We start from the raw sequence: 13,512 nt of genomic DNA, 5'->3' as shown, positions 1-13,512 counted from the left end.
ACACACACACACACACACACACACACATATGTGAAAACGAGACAGTGAAAAAGGAACACTGAAGCAGCACTGAGGCATTTAAATCATGGAATTAGCAAAGAATACTGAACAACAATGGATTTCCAAAAGAATGAACAAATCTATCTTAGAGCAAGCAGAGCCAAAATGCTCCCTAGAATCTAAGGTAGGAAGACTTCACCTTGCCCATTTTGGAGACCTTCTCAGGTGAGGTTGTCCCTTGGGAAGGGAATTAATTATGCTCCATAGGGTTAGGGGTTAAAAGAAAGACCCTCAAGGAGATGGAATTGCCCAGAGACTGAGAACAGGCTCAAATATAATAATTATTATTGTCGTTGTATACCTTTGAGTCAGAACCAATCCATAGCTAGGTTTTTCAGACACTGTTAATTGCACACGGGAGTGTCCATCTTTCTCATACAGATAAGCTGATGGATTTGAACCACATGCCTTTGGGTTGGCAGTGCAACTCCTCAACACTAAGCCATCAGAGATCCCTGAGGATTACATTGGACCATGTATTTTGATTTTGTTGTACACAGGGTTGCTATGAGTTGGAACTGACTTAACAACATTTAACAAAATAGCCACTTGCCACATGAAGCTATTTAATGAAAATTGTTGCTAAGTGTCATCAAGATGACTATGACTCAGAGCAACCCTACGAACTACAGATCAAAACCCTGCCCTATCTTGTGCCTTCCTCATGGTCTTCAACATGCTTGAGCCCATTGTTACAGTCACTTTGTCAATGAATCTAACTGTGGGTCTTTCTGCCTTCCTCTGACCCTTTCGCTTTCCCAGCATGGTGTTTTCTCCAAGGTCTGGCCCCAGCTAACAACATGCTCAGAAGTATGTGCAACCCTATAAAGTCAAATCATCCTCCTTGTCTCTAAGGAGCACCCTCCTTGAACATCTTTCAAGATAGATTTGTTTGTTTTTTATGCAGTCCGTGGGATATTCAATACTTCTTACCAATAACATACTTTAAAGGCAACCCACTTGCACTAGAAGATTTCAAGTGCTTAATAGTCACATGTGGATAGTGCCTACTGAAAATGTAAATGCAGATGGAGAATATTTTCTATCATTGATGAATACTTTTGGATTTATTTTGTTTTGTTTTGAGGAGTGTGTTCTGTACTACTCTGTCTCTTTACCACCATATTTCTTTACTGTCTCATTCTCTTTTCGTACCTTCTTTATTTCATGTCCATTTTCCCTTACCCCAATGCTTCTGTGTTGTGGAATGCTGTGAAGGAAGGGAGGGCCTCTGTCCAGGACAGATTGCTTAGCTCCGGATAAGTGCAAGCTTCCCAATGGCCTTTAATGTGGGGTAGAGAAAGCTCTCCTGTGTTTGGCCATATTGGCTTGAGAAAGCTCACCACCTAAGAAGACGGCTGTCACATCTGTTGAGCTGGGAATAGTCAGCACAAGGCTGAGGTTCTCCTATCCAATCTGCATGTCCCACATCTGCAAGCCCACCCTATCCTGTCTTCCTGTTTACTTGCTCATATATAAGTGCACTGCAGCCCCCAATAAAATTGAGCTGGATCAACTCTCTGGACACCTCTGAAGCAGTGTGTCTCCATCGTGCTTACCCCCATCAGGGTGTTGCTGTTCATTGCCGGCAAACAGACAGCAACACTTCTGTATTTACTTACAAAACCCATATAACTTTCAAAATAATTTCCTTCTTGTATCATACTAGTCTTTCTATGTAACAGCTGAGTCTTTCCTTTCATTGCCAGAAAACATTCCAGCCTGCCATCTCTCATTCTTTAATTTCTTATGATCTTACCCATCATCACATGATACCATTCTTTGAAAAAGCAGAAGTTTATGGTATTTTCTTTCAGACACATTTTCTTTAACTTCTTCATTTCCAACCCTTCTGGAAATATTTTTTTATTTTTTTCTGTTTCCATTATTATTTCAACATTCTCTACCTTTCTAACCTTTATTCATGTTCTTGGCAGATATTCTTCATTCTCATTATTCTGTGTTGGGCCAATACACAAGTCTTTTCATTGCCCTTTTTGTTCTGTGTTTCCTCCTGATATAATTACATTCAATGTTTTCCAAAATTTACACTTCTGCCATTTCCACTGTCTAAGGACATTTCCGTATATGTCCCACTAGGTAGCTCAAATTCAGTAGTTTTAAGTATAAATTAACATCTTCTGCTTGACTTTTTCTACTATTCTTACCATCATGTAAGCCCAAATTTTTCACTGAAAATATTTTCTTCTTGAACATATTCTCTGGGTGTAATTCTGAACCAGGAGCTTTACAACTGTAAGTCTCTGTGAATTCATTACCAAATCCTACTCACAGTCAAAGGAGTCTTCAGGGACTGAGTCTACAGGGATTCTTACTACTAACCCAAAGGCCCTGCCTCTCTGGTGGCTTGAGTTCACCAGTGGCTACATGGGATAAAAATACTTCTTGAAACATCCATGCTGGTCTCTATGAGTTGGAATTAACTGGCTGGCAGGGAGTAACTCAGTGAGCCCTTGTCACATATACCTTACCCCTTCCCTTTCTACACTCTCTGCCATTTTCACAATTGACTGACACAGTCTAGCAGGAGCCCTACTTGTGGTTTCCTACCTCCTCAATCTAAGCAGCACAAAGCTTACAGAAACATCATCATGCATGATTGTCATGTTATTGTGTACTATAGAGTTGGAACTGACCCATAGATGACCCTTTGGAGGGTTTTCAGAGGCAGTAATCACACAGGAAGAGAATGACAATCCTTCTCCCACTGAGCAGTGGTGGCCTCAAAGTGCATACCTTTGGGACTGCAGAACAGCTTCTTGCCACTAGGCTACCAGAGCTCTCCATCATAAGTGATAGATGTGATCAAGTTGCTCCTCAGTCTAAAAATGCTAATCTCTTCTCCCCTGTTACCTACCAAGAAGTTTAAACAGCTCAGCTAATATGTACGGTCCTCATGATTCGGGCACTTTCCCTTCCTACTCAGTGCTCTTCTTGTTGTTGTATTGTCGAGTTACCTGTGAATCATAATGACCCTAGTAAAAGCCCTAAAACTCTGCTCTATCCTGTGCCAATTTTATTGTCTCTGACACATCAGCCCCCATTATTCCAGTCACCGAATCAATCTATCTTATTGAGGGTCTTCCTCTCTTGTGCTGTCGCTCCACCCTCCAAGCATGACATCCCTCTCCAAGGACTGGCCCCTCCTTGCATGAGAGATGGTTAAGCGATTGAGATTGTTAGCAGGTTTAGTTTGCTTGGATCCACATCAACACTCTTGGTATCAGCCGCCAGGAAATTAAAAGACAAACTGTACTGGGAAAGTCTTTTGTCAGAGACCTCTCCAAAGTACTTAAGAGCAATGATGTCAGTCTGGAGACTAAGGTGCATCTGATCCAGGCCATAGTCTTCACAATGACTAACTATGCATGAGAGAGCAGGACAATGACTAAGGAAGACAAAGAAAAAATCAATGTCTTTGAGTTGTGGTGCTGTAGAAGAGTACTGAACATACTATGGACCACCAAGAGAACAAACAGGTTTATGCTAGAGAGGGTAAAACCAACCTGCTCCATGGAGGCAAGGATTTTGAAATGCTATCTCACATATTTTGGGAAACTTGCCAGGTGGGAGCAGTAGTTGGGGATGAAATTAATGCTTGGAAGGGGAGAGGAACAGAGCAGGAGGGGAAGACCCTGGATGAAATGGATTGATACAGCAACTGGGGTAAAGAGTAGGGAGACAGTGAGACTGGTCAGGATAAGGCAGGGTTCAGAGCCATTGTGCATAGGGTCGCTATGAGTTGTAGGTGACTTGATGGTACATAACAACAGGTCAAAAAATAAAGATACGTTACATGTAACATGTTTTAAAAATGAGACTTCAACAGAAAAAAAAGTATATATTTGCTTACAAACACCCTCTTGTAATCATCATCAAAGACTCAGGTTAAGTAACAATGTGCTATATTAAATTCTCTGTTTCAAAGGTAAGTTGTACAGAGATAGAAAAGCTCTAAAGCCTTTAGATGTTTATATTTTTGGGGGTAATATCATTTTTATCAAGGAAAGTATCTCAAGTTACCCAAAGATAAAAATTAGGGCTAGTAGTAGGAGTTGTTTTATACTAGTAACAAATTCATTTCAATCATTCAAATTCCAAACAATTCAATATTATAGAATTATGCCTGGCTACAGAATTTGTTTCAATGAAATAAAATTCTGTGGGCTGTCATGAAAAGATAACAAATAAAGCTAACAACAAATGGGAAAGGAGTAAGGGTATTTCTATCACTATTTATAAAGGTAAGAAATAGGATACTTAGATCTCTTAAAAATTCTTGACTACAAAAGATACATGGTTATCTTAGCAAACTCAAAGGCAGTATGCCACTAAGTGTAACAAAGGGGAATTCAAAAACATTAAAGCAAAAGTCCTTAAGATGCTTAGTACGTACTCCATGATCAGGGTCCTGATGAATGTGGCTCTTTGGGCACAGTGATCACAAACCACCACTGCTGGCAAGTTCTACTTGACCATTACCAGTTTTGAATGATAAAACATTGTGGCTATTAGCCAAGAGGAAGCAGGGGGAAGAAAGCCTGCATTCTGGAAAGGTAAATGTTCCAGTTTCATGAAATGTAGGTACAACAAGGTCCATATAAGCCAAATGCTGTGATGCATGTGCCACCATATTATGGCAAAAAATTTGACGAAAACGATGTTGCTGTGTGCCACTGAGTCAGAATTAACCCACAGTTGACCCGCCAGTGGGGTTTACAGAGGCAGTTAATCACATGGGAGGAGAATGTCCATTCTCCAACAGAACACCTGTTGGATTCAAACCATGTTCCTTTGGGATTGGAACATAGCTTCTTACCACTAGGACTCAAGAGCTCTCCTACATGAATGTTGTTGTTCTTGTTTTGTGCCTTTGAGCGACCCCTATGTACAAGAGCTCTGAATCCTACTCTATCCTGAGCCAACCTCATTGTCTCTGACACACTTACCCCCATTATCCTAGTCAATAAATCAATCAATATAGGACATGAAATAAAGGCAGGCCACCAGAACTCCATAGAACTATAAAAGACAAAATATAGGAGAGGAATATTTAAAGTAAGTTTAAAACTCTAGTTGCAAAAAGCTGCACTGAAACCCTGAAGGCAAGTGGTTCAAAGCCACTAGCAGCTCCATGGAAGAAGGAAATGAAATCGCCTCCCTTGGAATTAACTGCCTCTGAAAACCTGCTGGAGGATCAGCTACTGGTTAGTTCTGACTCAAATGCACGCAAGAACTGTCTACCATAAGTAACCAATATATAGGCCCTCCCCAAAGTCTTGCTGACTCTAAACAAGAGGCTTACATAAAAAATAACCAATATAGTATGTTTTCGTTGTTATGTGCCGTTGAGTCACCTGTGATATATAGCGAATTGATGTAGAGCAGCTCTGAATCCTTCCCTGGGCTGAACCAGTCTTTCTAATTCTGATACAACAACCCTCACTGCCCCAGATACTATGTTGATCCCTCTCACCCTCTCCTGCCCTGTCCCTTCCACCCTTCCGAGCATCATGTCCTTCTCCAAGGACCAGTCTCTCCTGGCCATGTGCCCAACGTATGTGAGATGGAGCATCAATATCCTAGCCTCCAAGGTGAGACTTCATTTCACCCTCTCCAAGACAGACCTACTTGTTTTCTTGGCAGTACATGGTATGTTGAAGAGTCTTCTCCAGCACCACAACTTGAATGCCTCCTTAAGTCATTGTCCAGCTCTCTGAAGAATAAAAAGTGAGAAGACCATGGTCTGGATTAGACACACCTTTGTCTCTAGACTGACATCAGTCAGCACTCTGGAGAGGTTCATGACAGTAGATTTTCCCAATGCAATTCATCTTTTGATTTCCTGAATATTGCTTGGGGATCCGTAATTGCTAACAACCTCAATCTCTTCTCCATCTATCATGGTGCTGCCAATTGGCCCAGTGGTGAGAATCTTTGTCTTCTTGATGTTGAGCTTCAATCCATATTGAAGACTACAGTCCTTGACCTACTGCACCAAGTGCTTCAGGTCTTCTTCTGTTTCAGCAAGCAAGGTTATGTCATCTGCATATCGTAGGTTGTAAACGAGTCTTCCTCCAATCTTGATGCCACACTCCTCATTAAGCCCTGCTTGCTGAATGATCTGTTCTGCATACAGGCTGAGAAGGTATGGAGACAGGATACATTCCTGATGCACTTCTTTCCTGATTTTGAACCGTGCATTGTTTCCTTGCTCTCTTTTGAGGGCTGATTCTTGGTCCAAATACAGCTTTCACATAAGCACAATCAAAGCTTCTCGGATTCCCATTTTCCTTAAGGTTAGCCACAATTTGTTGTGATCCACACAGTCCAATGCCTTTGCATAGTCAATGAAACACAGATAGAAATTCTCTGGTACTTTTGCCAAGAGCCATCTGACATTTGCAATAATGTCTTGAGTACCATGACCTTTTTTAAACCCAGCTTTTATTTCTGGTAGTTCTCTGTCAATGTACTGTTCCAGTCATTTCTGGCTGATCTTTAGCAGGATTTTGCTACTGTGTGATATGAATGATATTGTTTGATAATGTCCACACTTTATTGGGTTATCTTTTTTTGGAATGGGAATATATAAATATTTCTTCCAGTCAGTTGCCCAAGTAGTTGTCCTCCAGATTTCTTGGCACAACTTGGTGAGCACATCCAGGGAAGCATGTGTTTGCTGAAATATGTCATTTGGTATTCCATCAATTCCTAGGGTTTTATATTTTGCAACGTCCTTCATAGCAGCCTGAACTTACTCCTTCATCACCATTACATCTTGACCATATGTTGTTTCTTGAATTCTTCTGTGTCAGCCAATTCTTTTTGGTACAATTACTCTGTATACTCCTTTCACCTTCTTTTAATGTTTTCTAAATGATTCAATATTCTGTCCATAGCATCCTTAAGTATTGCAACTTGTCGCTTGAATTTATTCTTTCGTTCCTTTATTTAAGAAATGCTAAGCGAGTTCAGCCCTTTTGATTTTCTGACTCCCACTCCTTGCACATTTCATTATAATACTTCGACTTGTCTTTCCAAGCTGCCCTTTGACATCTTCTATTCAGTTCCTTAACTTCTTGATTTCTTCCCTTTGCTTTGGCTTCTGGATACTCTAGCGCAATATTCAGTGTCTCCTCTGACATCCATTTTTGTCTTTTCTGCTTCCTTCTTTGTAATGACTTTCTGCATTCTTCATGAACAATATTCTTGATACCTTCCCACAACTTATCTGGTCTTCGTTCATTAGTGTTCAAGGCCTCAAACCTATTCCTGAGTTGGTTTTTAAATTCATGGGACATAGACTCAAGCTCAAATTTTAATTTCTTTGGATGTGATTTAACCTTCTTTGCCTTTAATTTGAACTTGCATTTGAGCAATCAGCACCTGGCCTAGTTTTCACTGTTGATATTGAACTTCTCCAACGATTCCTTCCACAGATGTAATAGATCAGATTCCTGTGTATTCCAGCAGGTGAAATCCATGTTTCTTAAAAATATTTGTTCAAACACTGACTTTGCAAACAACCACCAAAGATAAGCATTTTGTTTCTTTGACTATGAAGGAGCAGCAACACTAAATAAACGTATATAATTCTTAGTACACTATTTATTATTTAGGTCACTGTATCAGAGTCCCAAGTTACATTAATAACAGGGTAATACCAAAGTGACCTTTACTTTAAAAAGAAAAAAATAGATATATATCAAAGCGCTATTAATAACACCCAGTATTTAGACTTTGCAAAATGTCTGTTACTAAAAGTATTTTATAAAATACAGAAAGAGATGAAGGGTACAGAGGGTTCAAAGAGGGAAACTAGTAAATTCTTTGTATTGTTCTTAAGTTAAGGGTTTGCTTTTGTTTAGTCATCCTTCAATTTTAACTTTTCTGGATACCCTTGATAGATAACTAAGAATTCCTCAAATATGCACTCTATTTAATATTTTCAAGTCACATTCCCTTCCCTATTACACAGTCAATACGCATCCTCAATTCCAGCAACAGAATACTCTGCACATTCCACTTTCCCATCCCTATGGGATATTAGACAAAGCAGTAATTATTCCTTCCTTTGCCAAGTGAAATGCCTTAATAATATGAGTCCACACCCTGTTGGCTTTGCAAGGAATCAAAAACAGCAAGAAGGACTAAGTTCAGCTATCCTATTAAAAAACAATTGAGATTGTCATAAATCTCTAAAACAATCCCTAATCTTGTAAAAAGTTTAAATGTACCTTTTACTCAAATGAATGCAATTTTAAACTATTTTTTTTCCGAATTTTTGAGAACGTACAATGTTGACTATTGACACTGAAATACTGCCAACTCTCACTCAAAGGTAGTGATAAGGAAAATGTAGCAGCTGTGAATCAAGGACAACTACACATGAACTCAATCTTTAGAAAGTCAGGAAAGTATGAAAGATGCTTAGTCTTTGCTACTATGACTTCAAGTGCCTCACAATACGATGCTATACCATTAAAGGCTAACCATTATCTCTCTCTCATAGAATGTCTATTGGGGAAATCCTTGGCATTCGTAGTTAATAGTATTTGCAATGCATACCCCTAAACTGATAACCTACTTTGTAATCTTATGTATGTGAGAAATAAGGGTGCGCAGTTATGAAAGGACTGAAAGCGGAGGTAACGTCCAGGTACCCAAGTTATCTTGTCTCTGTTGGTTAAGTACCATGAAATGACCCAGGGAAAACTTGTAATCTGTCATAATAATAATAATGAACAGACCTCACAAAACTGCCAGGAGTGAGGGAGAGGAAGAATCACACTTTTTTCCCTTTTCTCAGGTTCAAAAAATAAAATTAACATCCTTTTGGAGTAACACATTACGGATGGCAACTGAATTTCTATTAGTACCACATTTCTTTCTATATTTCAGTATTAACCTGTGCAATTGCACCAAATTTGATAGAAGAGGTTTTCTTTATTAATAAAACTACCCTTTAAAATTTAGAGCTCAATATTTTTTTTAATGTAGACTAACTTCAAATGGAAGAACAAAAAATTTGATAACTCAAAGATTTTAATGATTTTCTTTGTATCTCCTGGCATCTTAAAAAGTCTATACTGGCTTGGGTGAGAGAAACACTTAACCTAGTTTGTACAAGAAGATATTACACATATTTCTGTTTGTTAAACAAATTTGTATAGAGAGGAAAAAACCCTTCTAGTGTTAAGTATGTTGTTGTTGCTGTTGGTGCAGCAAAGTTTGAAGCAACCCACAGCTGACCCTCTAGTGGGTTTTCAGAGACAGTTATACGGGAGGAGACTGCCCATCCTTCTCTTGCACAGAAGCTGGTGGCCTCGAATCTCACACCTTCAAGACTACAGCAGAGCTTCTTGTCACTAAGCCACCAGAGCTCTAGTTTTAAGTATAGACATGGGAATAAAACAAGTTATCCCTATTTGGGGATGGACTTTGTTACTTAAATAGAAATAAATAATTTTTGAACATCAAATTTTATTATCCCAAAGACGGATGATAATTAGAAATTATTATATTTTCTTCTATTGTTTTACTGTTTGAGGTTAATATTCTGTGATTTTTTTTTTCTTTTAAGGACAAAATATTTTTAAATAACAAAGCAGGGGGAATTAGAAGAAAATGAAGTCAAGGATATTTCCTCGGAGCAAATAATGACTTAAAGGAATATATGATTTGAGTAAGAGCTATGGTGGTATAGTTTTATGTGTCTGGGCTTCTGACCCAAAAGTTGATAGCTGAAATCCTCTGCCTGCTCCTTGAAAGAATGCTAATGCAGTCTACTCCAAGTGAGATTTACACCCTTGTAAACCTGATGGAGACTTAATATAAGTAAAAACACCACTGACACAATTTTTGAAGGGGTGAGGAAGGCATGTGGCTTCTATGTTAAGGCTTTTTGTTTTAGTGTGCTATTTAAAAATAATTTGTATGGATTTTTATCTTTTCAGTTAGAATTGAGTTGGGGCACAGTGATGCACTGATTAAAATACTCAGTTGCTAACCAAAAGGTCAGCAATTTCAACTCACCAGCAGACATATGTGGGAAATGACTTCTGTAAAGATTTATAGACTGGGAAATCCTATGGGGACATTCTACTTTGCCCCATGTGGTTACTAAGGTACAGAACTGTCTATGGCAGTGGATTGGTGGGGGCTGGTTCTAATTTGAGCAAGGAGCCTTGTTAGTAGAGAGGTTAAATGTTTAGCTGCTATCTAAAAAGTTGAGGGATCAAACCTATCATCTGCTCCGTGGGAGAAAGCTGTGGCAATCAGTTTCTCTAAAAACTTAAAGATTTGCAAACCATATGAGGCAGTTCTACTGTGTCCTACAGAGTTGCTATCAGATAGTACTGACCACGTGGGGCAATTCTACTGTGTTCTGTAGGGTGGTTATCAGTTAGCAATGACAGGATGGCTTTAGCTTTTTTTTGCTTCACAGATTGAGCAATATTAATCTCTGAGTTAATCTCTTTCCAAATAAATCCCTAACTTGAAGTTCTGATTTCGGATAATTAGACCTACAGTAATATCTCTATGTTGTTGCTGTCAAGTTGCTTGTGACTCCTAGCAGCCCTATGTACAAAGCTCTGAATTCGGCTCTATCCTGAGCCAATCTCATTGTCTCTGACATACCTACCCCCATTACCCCAGTCACTGAGTGAATCCATCCTTTCAGGGTCTACCTCTCCTATGCTGTCCCTCCACCCTCCCAAGCATGATGTCCTTCTTCAAGGACTGGTCCCTCTTTGCAAGCTTCCCATAGTATGTAAGACAAAGCTTCAGAATCCTTGCCTCCAAGGAGCAGCCTGGTATCACCCTCTCCAGAATGAACGTGTTTGCTCTCCTAGTGGTCCATGGGATATTCAATACTCTTCTCCAGCACCACAGCTCAAAGGTATCCACTCTTTCAATCATCCCTAGTCATTTTCCACCTTTCTGATGCATAGCAAGTAACTGCGAAGACCATGGCCTAGATCAGACGCACTTTAATCTCCAGACTGACATTGTTGCTTGTCAGTACTCTGGAGAAGACAGTAGACTTTTCCAGTGCAATTTGCCTTTTGATTATCTGGGTGCTGGTACCAAGAAAGAGTACTGATTGTGAAGCGAAGCAAACCGAAGCTGTTAACAATCTCAATCTCTTCACTGTTTATCATGATGCTGCCAATTGGCCCAGTAGTGAGAATCTTTGTTTTCTGACAATATTATTGTTGTTGTTGTTGTTGTCAAGTTCCTTCGAGTCATAGACAACTCATAGGGACCCAATGAATGAAAGACCTGAATACTTGTATAACTTTCATCATTTCTCAAAGTCCATAGGGTTTCTAGAGGCAAGCTATTTCGGAAGTGGATGCCATACCTGCTTCCAAGTTTGTTTTAATCGGAGAGCTCCGCCATTCACTACATTTGACACATCAGTGTCACACTGTTCAGCATCACAGTAAACACAAGTTACCTCTGTACAGAAAATGGACAGACCAGTGCCATATCACTTAGAAGATGTTTGACCAAAACAATTAAAACCAGGCCTGAGGGCTCAAATGAATTTAAGAACCAAGGCAAGGTTCAAACTCCACAAGCTCCAATCATTCCACATTCCTCCATAAACAAGCATACTCATTGGCTCTCACCACACAAAAACGCCCCTCTGTGAGCATTCTGCTGCTTCCCCAGTCTCTTCTTATGATGATGCCACGTTTTTTTATATAGTCTAACTTCTTCAATGATTTGCTCAGAATATAGACTGAATATACTTACAGAAAGGATAAAGTATTAATGCACATCTTCCTTGATTTTAATCCATTGTATATTCCCTTGCTCTGTTTGTAATAGCTTCTTGATTTAGGTATAGGTTTCATGTTGTTGTTGTTGTTGTTGATAACCATCAAGTTGTGAACAACTTATAGCGATTCTATGAACAAAAGACCTGAGACCTTTCTATAACTATCATTTCTCCGAGTTTCTGTAAGCTAATTTGAAATTTTAGATATAAAAATGAACTCTTTCTCAATCATCTATAAAAAGTCATTAAGTTGGTTGCTTTTTATTGTTTTTATAAAAGAATTTGTTTTTTATTTTGTATTTAATTTCTAAGTATTTCATAAGTAAGTGTCTGAAGATAATACAAACAACTAGCAAGTACCAAGGTAGTGCTGGGGGTATAAGGTCAATGTTACAATATTAAAATAAATCTTGAATAAACTAAACTTTAGGCACATAACAACAAAGCAAAATATTGTTGAAGATCAGGGAACTGCTAGAGATTCAAGCTAGTTTTAGAAAGAGCCACTGCATTAGAGATGTCATTGTTGATGACAGATGGATACTGGCTGAAAGAAGAGAATATCAGAAGAATGTCTGTTACCTCATAGTTTGGTTTGATCGGTGGAGGGATGATGGGTTTGGAAGATGAGGGGGATCCGGTGTGAGGGTCAATGTATACAAACTTGGTAGGTAAACCCATGTAAAATTTAAAAATATTTTAAAAAGAATTGCAAGAAATTTTAAAAAAATTAAATACTAAAAAAATGCTAAATTTTAATGACTTTTGTCTTCTAGCGGTTTTTATTGTTGTTGCTGCTTTGTTTTCTTTTTGCATTCCTGAAGAAAAATCTATTCAAGCAGGTCAAGACTCACGTAAACGGTCTCATATTCTAAGATCACACTGCTGCATGTGACACCTACATTCTTTTTCTCAATTCCAGCCCCCACTACATTATAGATCATTTCCCAAATGTGAAAAAAGTTCCCTATGACTGCTATTTTCCTAGTTCACATTCTTTAGTGAAGTCTCCACAGGAAGACTTTAAGTTCAAACAAAGCTTAAGAGAGAGAGTATCAGGAGTACAAATCGGTCTGTCTTGGAGAGGGTGAAACCAAGTCTCTCCTTGGAGTCTAGTATTTTGAAGCTCCACCACATCACTTACTTTCGGCACATGGCCAGGAGAGATCAGTCCTTGGAGAAGGACATCATAATCTGAAGGGTGGACAGACAGAACAAGAAGACACCCTGGAAGAGATGAATTGATACTGGGGCGATGGGGGTTGGTGTGTCATAATTACATCGCAGGTGACTCAATGGCATATAAAAACAATAACAGACTATGACAGGTTTGGAAGCAGGAGTGGCATCCACTTCCCAAACAACTTGCCTCTGTAAACTCTGAATTTTGATTACTGTTGATAGTTGTAGAGGGGCTTCAGGCCTTTTGTTCACAGGGTCGCTATGAATCATGCTCGACTCAAAGGCAATCAAAAACAACAACATGGCAAGAGTGGCATCCACTTCCTAAACCACCTGCTTCTGGAAACTTGATGAACTTGGAGAACCAACGATAGTTATAGAAAGGCTTCAGGCCTTTTGTTCATAGGGTTGCTATGAGTTGTGCTCGACTCAACAACAATCAAGAACAACAAAAT

The sequence above is a fragment of the Elephantulus edwardii genome, unplaced genomic scaffold (assembly GCF_000299155.1).
Source record: "Elephantulus edwardii isolate Elephantulus edwardi_28Jun2011 unplaced genomic scaffold, EleEdw1.0 scaffold00218, whole genome shotgun sequence".
Lineage (NCBI taxonomy): Eukaryota > Metazoa > Chordata > Mammalia > Macroscelidea > Macroscelididae > Elephantulus > Elephantulus edwardii.
This window is presented reverse-complemented; position numbering follows the sequence as displayed.